Genomic DNA, 7561 nt, shown 5'->3' with positions numbered 1-7561 from the left:
GATTGAATAACACTCGCCTTTTTTCACACGGATATTCTCGAATAAATATCTCAAGCAATTTATTGAGAGCTGCGAGATAACAATCGATAGCAGTAATTTACTCAGGAGATTTCTCCTCTCTCTGAATGCGATTACGAGATCATGATATTTATTTTTGGCGAGAGGATATTCGTACGAAGAATAGGAAATGTAGGCGTCTCTCCAAGAGCGTTCAAGGTCGTCTTGTATCGATCACCTTCACGATTTTCCTTCCTGTTTCGCAATTTGCAAAAGACGATTTACAATTCACCAGATTCGAGGTTTATTAAAAATAAATCAAAATGTCAAGGCAATCCTTGCGAAAGACGAAGCAGTATATTTCTCGTCGAAATATTCTGCGTAATATTCTATTCTATGTCAGTGAACTTGTGTGTCTGGCCTTCGGCGGAATATCCGACCCTTTCTTGAAAAGTCCAAACTTGAAATAGCATCTTCACGTCGTTTTAGAAATAAACACAACTCAGTTACGATTTTATAACCGTACTTATGCATTGTATACGTACTCGGTGAGATATATAGGTACTCAAAGTTGACTTTTTTAGTTGTCCATTTAACTTACGTTACATACATCGAATGCTAAGCAATTTTGTTGATTGTTCGATACGATACCGAATGATTAATTTGTTCGATATGTACAGGATGTTCTAGATCAATGAAACTTCAAGGTTTTATAGGAAATTGAATTTGGAACAAAAAAGTTTCTACAAACATAGATCCGGAAACGCTTCGTTAAAAAGTTATACCTAATAAACTCTCTGTAAGTAATTAGTTATGATCAAAATTTAATAAGAACATTTTTATGTTCGCATTTGAAATGTTTACACTACGAATATAGTGTTTACACAAAGACCATCGAAAGGTGGTTTTTTCAAGTTTCTGCTTTTTTCGTTATTTTGAGCTTATTTTTTTTTTGAACGCCTTATCAGAATTAAATGAAATTGATGTAATTTAGTTTGTTATTTAATTACTCATCAGATTTATTTTATTACTTTTTTCACAAATGAATGAAGGGTTTTGAAGTTATTTTTAAAAAATATCAAAGAAACATGATTTTTCGAAGTTTATTAGCCATAATTTTTTAACGAAGCGTTTCCGGATTTATGTTAAAAGGATTTTTTTTGTTCCAAATTCAATTTCCTATAAGACTTGCAATGAAATGTGTTCAACAAAACATTTGCATAAATTTGGTAAAAAAGAAAAGAATAATTATTCTTCCTTAAAAGAATTTTTTTTGTTCCAAATTCAATTTCTTATAAGACTTTGAAGTTTTATTGAAAAATAATTATCCTTTTTTTTTTGTTTACCAAATTCATGCAAATGTTTTGTTGAACACATTTTATTGCTAGATTAATATTCTATTATCTTATTATTTCTAGGTATTCTATTTCTTTTTATTTAATTATGCTTAATGATGAATAAAATCCTATTCTATGATCTCCAAAAAATATATATATTAATCTTCCTATATTCATAAATCGTAATATATGATGTGTAAAATTGGCGTTTTTGGAGATCATAGAATAGGTTTTTATTCATCATTAAGCATAATTAAATAAAAAGAAATAGAATACCTAGAAATAATAAGATAATAGAATACTAATCTAGCAATGAAATGTGTTCAACAAAACATTTGCATAAATTTGGTAAAAAAAAAAAGAATAATTATTCTTCCTTATAAAAGGAATCTTTTTGCACCAATATATGCTTCCACTTTGTTGGAACATCTTTTTAAATTCTTTAATTGACATGAATCGCATGTGCGAAGTTAATTTCTGGGAAGTCTTTCTCGGGCGTCTTCCATAATTTTGCCTTTTCCTATTAAATCTGTCAATCGGAGAAGCAGAAAGAAAAAAAATATTGTGCAAAATAAGTTAGCTCAATACGAAAAATGACTCATAATTTCGTTGTTCCGTAAGAAAAAAAATCTCGAAATAACAAAAAGACAAACGAAACGCAATTTACGAAACTTGCGAAATCTTCTTATCATTGAAAATACACGTGTGCTCGTCATGTTTTCAATGTCTCGTTAACAACTGTCGACTTTAAAATGTATGAAGATTGAATCGAAGAGAGATATACAGCATGTCTCATTTGATATCATTAAAAATGCAAATCGCTTAGACACAATCAATTATTCTTTGTTGAACTTAATCGCATTTCCTGTGGAAAATACGTCGTTTAATCAAATATATGTGCTCGCTTGCAAATTATTTCTGCTAACTATATTATTTTCATATTCAAGCTATAATTTTGCTTATGAACGTCTTTCAATGACTTTTTTCCCCGACTGATTTATATTATGTAAATTTGGGCAAACTTCGCGCGGACGATGCGTGCGTATTTTTGTTTCTAGAATATAATTGCCCGATGCCTTTTCGAACTCGCTATCGCGATAAGTGCCGCATATAATTTCCTATTTACCTAGATACTCGACTTTTGAGATATGTAAAAAAAGGTTCGCGAGGAGAGCCCGTGTCGAAGTGCAGTCCGATTTGCACATTTAAAAAGCGCAATTAACATCAAGTAGTGACATAATCCGCGATCGCGCATCCGGACACCCACAGTCCACAAGGAAGGAGATTCATCATCATCCGTCGCCGTTGACGTCACTTGGCGAACACCGCCGACGACTGACGACGTCCAGAGAACGTGTGCAGGTGAACTATACCGTCTCGATGTCGCGCGTGGCACATACGGACGAGATGCGGAGGACGCGAGGGACGAAAGAGAGAGAGAGAGAGAGAGGGGGGGGGGGGGGGGAGGGAGAGAGAGGGGCGGTAGAAGGGATGGTGGGTACCAATATGGCGAATTGGTTAAAAGCAATGCACCGGCATTGCGTTCGCCAGTCCGCGAGTTGGCACGACGGTAGTGCGTTCGACGCTTTCGACGCGGTCGATAACGCTCGATATCTTTTTTTTTTCTCTCCCTCCCCCTTTTCTTTAATTTTTCTGTTTTTTTTTCTCCCCCCCCCCCTTTTTTTTTATTTTTTTTTTTTTTTTTTTTTTTTTTTAAATTAGCCTCTTTTCTCGGAAACCGCACGATATATTTATTCGGCCTGTCGACGCTCGACGCATTTTAGCACTCGCGCGCTCCCGCGAGAAGCCGAGGAGAGGTCTTGGTCGACTTTTCTTTTTTTTTTTTCGCGTCAAAATTTTAGAGAATTGCTCTGATATCTGTCGTGCCGATCCCTTCGACTCCCTTGGTTCTTCCTCGTTCCGTAGCCGTACGAAAGTTGAGAGAACGGGGTGGGCAGACGGAGAAAGAGAGAGAGAGAGAGAGAGAGAGAGAGAGAAGAAGAAGGAAAGAAGGCTACTTTCGCTTACGTCGAAGTGTCACGAAGATTGTTGTGTGTGTTACGGTTTTTGGACCAACGTGCGCGATCTTTCAGTAGCCAGTAAGTATTGTGAAAGTTTTTATCTTGATATATGATTAAAAAGAAATGTTAATTTTTCGATGTCTGGTTTCATCTCACAACGACGCGAATAATAGTACTAATAATATTAATTAATTAATATTAATAATGTTAAATAATAACATGATACGATAAATAATAAAGTAATAATTTGGACAAATTTAAATAATAATAATGATTTAGAAACATTAGAGTTATTAAATAGAATCACACATTTTCACGTCATAATAACATATAATAATATAATAATTTTTTCACGAAGCAAGTTATTTTTTACATTATATGCACAATTTTTCGTATAATAAGGATAAATATAATAATTTATTATTTGTTAAATAATCTGTGTATCGGATAAAAACATTAATCTTTTTTTTTTTTCACAATTGGAATTATAGGAGAATTATCTATAAATTATTCGTTGTTCATGAGAAACCGAGATTGGAGTGCAATTTCGACGTGTTTAATTTTTGATACGAAGAGTATGTATTACACGGATCGATCATCCATCTATGACATCGTCGAAATTACGTCGATTTCGATCGTTAGCGGCAGATTTTATCGAATTGAATTTTGCGAGGTCGTAAATTAAATTTAAATTACGGACGAGCACGAGAGTCCCGCGAGAGTTGAAGCACCGTCTGCGTCCGCGATTTCAATTATTCCCTCGGTCATCGATTGATTGTTTGCCTCACTTATTCGAATGCATATCAAATATTGTCCCATTCCTTCCTTCCTTCCTTCTTATTGAATGTCTCTTCTCTTATGAATCACCTTCATGCACTTGATTTGACTTCGATTCACGTCCCACTCGTTCGCAATAGACTGTGAGAGCATTTAATGAACGTATTTATAGTCGTTAGGCCATCCTTATGTACCGAGGAAAGCCTTGAGTCAACGTTTCACGATGCGAGCCGCGTTTCTCTACGTTCATTTCTTTTGTTTTGCGATTAGCAAGACGGGATGATCGTTTACACAACGTTTGCAAAAACAAGTCGAAGGCTCCCACGATCGTTATGATACTTCCCGTAATCTGTCATCATAGTTTTTGTTGTCATTATTAAGGACGAGTCGATAATGCTTATAAACTTTTCAATATGTGATAAAGATAAAGGTTTTAGAAAAGAAAGTTTTTAATTCTTCTTGAAAATTTTCGTTTGAATTTTCTTACTATTCTCTTTATTTTTTATTTTTTTTTTTTTTACTTTGGCAAGCTTTTCTTTGCACTATAGCAAAGAGAGGGCGGCCTCATTTTTAATCGCTGGTAATTCCTAAGGATAACGCGTTCGTGATAAAATGTTAGATAAATTGTAACACATGTTTCTTTTATGAGAGCATCTAATTAATTACCACTTAGCATTCAATCCGAAGCTTTAATTTCCGTTTCTGTCTCTTTCTATTCCTCCCTTTTTCACTCGCTTATTATATTGTCAGACGCACATTCTATCTATTAAAAAAAATTTTAATATATATGTGCTTGAATCGCATGTGATTGCGTGCCTCTCATTTTGACATCTAGACGAGCGCGAAATAAAATAATCGAGTTTCAGCTACAAAGTCGCGCGTTTGTGTATCATGTTATTCTACATTACATAACGTAACAATGGTGTGGTATATGATTAATTGTTGCACGATACGCGACACGTAACACGCAATGTATCGTTATCCGCAGTGGGATGTTCCGGGACCGAGATTCCGACATTGTTTCTCGCGCGCGATGCATCGTTCGTAATAAAAAACTTTCGCGTACAAAGTTCCCTTCCTACAAAATTTATAAGGTTTATTCGTTTCTTTGATATCAATCATTTTCTCGCATATACAGGGTATCCCGAAATTAAATGTCAAAACTTCAGGAGCGTGTGGGGGATCAATAAACTAAGAAAAAAAGTTCTTTATAGTTTTGCTCGTTTTTGCTTCGTTTTGAAAAAAAACCGCAAAAAAACCGCAAAAAAATTTTACTAAAAAACTTGAAACAACACTAAAATTATTAAGTTTATCGGAAAGTACTACGAGATAAAAGTAGTAGAGCATGGAATTGAGAAAAGAGAGTGAATTAAAATCCTGAAGTAAGATTAGAGGATTGTAAAAAGAATTGATAACAGAATAAATAAGTAAAATGAAACGAAGAAAGTTTTCATTTTTTTCGCTTATTTGTTAGTTATTTAGGCTGTGTTCCAAAACGTACTCTCCGAGGAAAATTTTACTCCGATGGCCGTTCCGAAACTTTTTTGAGCGTCTCTGATTGGTTCCAGGCTGGCTATCGACTAAAATTTTCCTCGGAGAGGAAGTTTTACACCGTTTTGGAACTTAGCCTTAAGTAATAAATATTTAAGTAAACAAGGTACACACGATAATCTTGTGTTGTCGCGTATTTATTTACAATCCTCTAATTTTACCTCAGGAAGACTTCAATTCACTCTCTTTTCTTAATTTCATGCTTTACAACTTTTATCTCATGGTACTTTTCGATGAACCTAATAATTTTAGTGTTATTTTAAGTTTTCTGGTGAAAATTTTTTTGTTTTTTTGTGATTTTCTTCCGAACGAAGCAAAAACGAGCAAATCTCTAAAGGACTTTTTTTTATCGATTTAGTTTATCGATTCCCCACACGTTCCCGAAGTTTTGAAATTTCGGGACTCCTCTATATATATTATATATATATGTATAGTCATATTAATGTGAAATTTCTAGAACTTTTATCAAATATACGATGCTTATAAAAAAGGTAGCATTTTATAAATTAAATTTCTTGCATTTAAAAACTCATTATTATTCTTAAATCATCGCATGTAATTATCGGAGGAGAACACGCGTGACGTAAATATTTACCTTTTTGCGATAAACGTAAACTATGTTCGAATCTAATCCATATGTAATGATATACGACCATCATTTATTGCGTTCACTAATCAAATGATGGACGCAATTAGTGTAAAATGACATATGATAAATATAATTTGAGCTAATAGTTTTATCTCGACATTTAAATTTGTATACTGATTTAATGTTTATAGACAAAAGAGAATCAATTCTCTTATGCATATACATAAGAGAGTATTATTCTAATAAAATTACACAGTTATCTAAACTAAATAATCTGGGTAAAATGATATATGATAATATTTGGAACTCTATTAAGAAACAATACAAATTTTATTGACGAAAATAAATTTGCTTATGTAAAAACTAAAAAAAAAGTATCGGATATTTAAAGATCAAACATTATCAATAAAAAGAGAGAAATAACATTACAATAATACAACTCAAATAGCGTATGCAGGAGTTGATTTGCACAGACGAAAAAATCTGATACGTTCCATCAAACTTATCAGATTTTTTCAACGGAAATAGTTATCGTAAAAAGATTTACATCATAAAAGTAATTTCTACAAAGCACACGACACAATCTTATGACAAATCAATATTACATATGTACATGCATAAACTTGTTTTACATTCTAACGATGTCGCGACGTTTATCAGACAATTTCAATTATGACTCACCGTCATTTTTTTTACCAATTTTATTATTTTTAACAGTTTCTAATTTTAACAAAATATTTATTTTCTTTCGTTTAATTTACGTTGAAACGCGTGTAATATTTAGCATTTTACCGTCTTGTTTTACGTCCAGAAATATTTGCAGAGACACATAAATAAGTCAATGTGTGGCACAATCGGTGAAAAAAAAGAAAAATCAAACAATTGCTCAACCGAATACATATTTATACGAGTGTACATTAATAATAACGAAAAGGAGAAAGGATGTAGAATTTTTCTTCAGCTTCCATAAGTGCGAAATAGTTTTCGTATATTTTTTTTTTTTTCAAGACCTTTCAATCCCGTTACGAACGATTAGAGCTAGTTTCAAAGGAAATAGAGTATGACGAAACATTACCAATAAAATACCAGTGATTAGTAATCGATGTACGACTAATAAATCTTATTGGTTAAGTTAACCAATAGATAGCAAAGATAAATTTTTTCAACGATTTTTTTTCAAATAAGATTTATTTTATTTCTAGTTATCCTCTTAATTATCTCTCGAACATATTTTGCAGATAATCTTGAGTTTGAAATGATTCCCTGTATATATTCTTATAATTTTAATT

At 32.8% G+C, this 7561-nt stretch overlaps 1 protein-coding gene across 3 annotated transcripts in view; it reads left to right on the top strand.

Annotated features, from left to right (window-relative positions):
• LOC115244356 (elongation of very long chain fatty acids protein AAEL008004) overlaps window positions 1-7561 on the top strand; it is a 40691-nt gene that overhangs the window by 2320 nt on the left and 30810 nt on the right. The window contains exon 1 of one of the 3 annotated variants that reach the window (XM_029821937.1): window positions 3025-3433. The exons of 1 other annotated variant lie outside the window; for it this stretch is intronic. The gene's annotated coding sequence lies outside the window, so the exon portion shown is untranslated. Of the gene's footprint in view, window positions 1-3024; window positions 3434-7561 lie in introns of those variants that run through there. One more of the 3 variants, XM_029821935.1, reaches the window with a different exon arrangement.

This window comes from Formica exsecta, unplaced genomic scaffold (assembly GCF_003651465.1).
Source record: "Formica exsecta isolate Colony F162 unplaced genomic scaffold, ASM365146v1 scaffold81, whole genome shotgun sequence".
Taxonomy (NCBI): Eukaryota; Metazoa; Arthropoda; class Insecta; order Hymenoptera; family Formicidae; genus Formica; species Formica exsecta.
The sequence above is the reverse complement of the archived record's forward strand: the minus strand, read 5'-3'. Positions and strand labels throughout refer to the sequence as shown.